Source organism: Arachis duranensis, chromosome 5 (genome assembly GCF_000817695.3).
Source record: "Arachis duranensis cultivar V14167 chromosome 5, aradu.V14167.gnm2.J7QH, whole genome shotgun sequence".
NCBI lineage: Eukaryota > Viridiplantae > Streptophyta > Magnoliopsida > Fabales > Fabaceae > Arachis > Arachis duranensis.
The window spans coordinates 48,753,743-48,756,558 of NC_029776.3; the positions used below are offsets into that span (position 1 = coordinate 48,753,743).

Genomic DNA, 2,816 nt, shown 5'->3' on the forward strand with positions numbered 1-2,816 from the left:
GCTGTTGTCGGGGATTGTTCGAGTTTGAACAACTAATGAATTATCTTGTTCCTTAGATTAGGTATTGTCTTTAATTTTGTTAGAGTCTTTTATTTTATTTTTGTTTTCTCAAAAAATCAAAAAACTTTTTCAAAAATTTTTTTCTTCTTTTCTTTGTTTAATCTTTGTTTTTGGTTTGAATCTTTTGTTTTTGTTCTTGTTGAAATTTTCACATTCTTTGAGTCTTTCTTTCTAAAAATTTTCAAAAATAGTTTCTTTTGTTTAAATCTTATGTCAATCTTCAAGTTTGGTGTCTTCTTGTATCTTTTTTTAAGTTTTCGAAAATTGTGTCTTTGGTTTTTAAAAATATTTAAGTTTGGTGTCATTTGCATGTTCTTGTTTTCTTTGAATTCTTTGAGTTTTGTTCTTGGTGTTCTTCTTGATCTTCAAAGTGTTCTCGCTTTTCTCTTTGTTTTGATCTTAAAATTTTTATGTTTGGTGTCTCTTTGTGTTTTAATTTTCTTTCAAATTTTTGCATAGTAGGTGTCTTAGATCTAAAAATTTTATGTTTTGTGTCTTTTTGTTGTTTTTCTTTTTCTTCATTAAATAAAAAAATAAAAAAATAAAATATCTTTTATTGCAATTTTTGAAAATCACAAGCAATTTTTCAAATTTTAATTTCAAAATCATTATCTTATCTTATCCTATCTTAGTTTTAAATTTCAAAATTCAAATCTTTTCAAAAATCATATCTTTTTCAAAATCTTATCTTTTCTTTTTATCTTTTTTAAAATTCAAAAAAATTATCTTATCCCAAATTCAAATCTTAAAATTCAAATTTCAAAATTCAAAAATTTAAATTTCAAATTTCAAATTTCAAAATAAAACCTTTTCTAAAATCAAATCTTTTTCAAATCTTTTTAATTTAAAACTTATCTTCTCTTAACTTCCTTATCTTATGTGTCTTACCTAACTTATCTTATCTTCGCTATCTTATCTTATTTTAAATTTTAAAATTAAATCTTTTTCAAATCTTTTTCTTATCTTGTTGACTTTTTCAAATATTTTTAAAATAAAATCTTTTTTATCTTCCATCTTATCTTGTTTTCAAATCTTTCTTAATTAATTACTTGTCTTATCTATCTTCTTTTTCAAAACTTCCTAACTAATTCCTTTCTCTTTTAATTTTTGAAATTTCTTTCTCTCTCTCTCTCTCTCTCTCTCTCTCTCTTCTTTTTTGAAATTCATTAATTAATTCTCAATTCTTTTTAATAATTAACCTTTATTTTTGAATTAAATAAATAAATAAAATAAAAACAAAAATATTTTAATTCTTGTTTATCTTTTTACTTCTAATTTTTGAATTCTTCTTTTCCTTCTTCTATCTTCATTCCTCTTCTCTTCTTCTTCACATCTCACTGGAAGCCCTCTATACTCAAATCAGGCATAAAAGCTTCCTTTCTTTCTTTCTTGTTTTCTTTTTCTTGTTTATGACCAGGAACAAGGATAAAGAGCCTCTCTTTAATCTTGATCCTGAATCTGAGAGGACTTTAAAGAGGAGCTTACAACAATTTAAAGAAAACACTTTTGGAAGATACCTTTCAGAAAATTTTGAAAAGGAAAGTGAATACATGGCAGCTGAGCCTAATCATGAAACAGAGGCAAGAAAGGTTCTTGGTGCTTACACCAAGCTTACCTCTGACTTTTATGGCAGAAGCATCTCTGTACCTGCCATTGGAGCTAACAACTTTGAGCTTAAGCCTCAGTTAGTCTCTCTTCTGCAATAGAATTGCAAGTTCCATGGACTTTCACTGGAAGATCCACATCAGTTTCTTGGCAGAATTTTTACAGATTTGTGATACTGTAAAGACTAATGGAGTAGATCCTAAAGTCTATAAGTTTATGCTCTTTCCCTTTGCTGTAAGAGACAGAGCTAAGATATGGTTGGATTCTCAACCTAAAGAGAGCCTAGACTCTTGGGAGAAGCTGGTCAATGCTTTCTTGGCTAAATTTTTTCTTCCTCAAAGGATGAGAAAAATCAGAGTAAAAGTTTAAACTGTGAGACAAAAAGAAGGTGAATCCCTCTATGAAGCTTGGGAAAGATACAAGCAACTGAGCAGGAGGTGCCCTCCTGGCATGGTCTCAGAATAGTCTATCCTAGGAATTTTCTATGATGGTCTGTCTGAGATGTCCAAAATATCATTGGACAGCTCTGCAGGTGGGTAACTTCACTTGAAGAAAATGCTTACTGAAGCAGGAGAACTCATTGAGATGGTTGCAAACAACCAATTCATGTACACATTTGAGAGAAATCTTGTGAACAATGGGATCTCTCAGAAGAAAAGAGTTCTTGAAGTTGACACTCTGAATACCATATTGGCTCAGAACAATACCATATTTACCATATTTAACTGGAATGCAAACAGCAGCTGCCAGCTGGTGGACGAAATTGTGATCACTATTCTCTAAGTTGTATGAAATTATTATTATGGCACCAGTTGAATTCACAACTCCGTTCAACTGACCAGCAAGTGTACTGGGTCGTCCAAGTAATAAACCTTACGTGAGTAAGGGTCGATCCCACAGAGATTGTTGGTATGAAGCCAGCTATGGTCATCTTGTAGATCTCAGTTAGTGAGTGGAATCATAGGGTCAAATGGAATTAAATTGGATAAATAAAATAAGTAAAAGGGATAGAGTACTCATGCAGATTCATTGGTGGGAATTTCAGATAAGCGAATGGAGATACTGTATGGCTCAAGGACGCCTGCTCTCCCATTGCTTCAACTCAATCCTTCTTACTCCTTTCCATGGCAAGCTGTATGTAGGGCATCACC

The 2,816-nt window shown here is 30.8% G+C and overlaps 1 non-coding gene across 1 annotated transcript; it reads right to left on the reverse strand.

Moving 5' to 3' along the window:
- Positions 1 to 2,013: 2,013 nt before the first annotated feature.
- On the reverse strand, positions 2,014 to 2,122 carry LOC127748173 (small nucleolar RNA R71). Its single transcript, XR_008010116.1, has one exon. It is a non-coding gene; the product is annotated as a small nucleolar RNA R71 (small nucleolar RNA).
- Between the last annotated feature and the right edge of the window lie 694 nt (positions 2,123 to 2,816).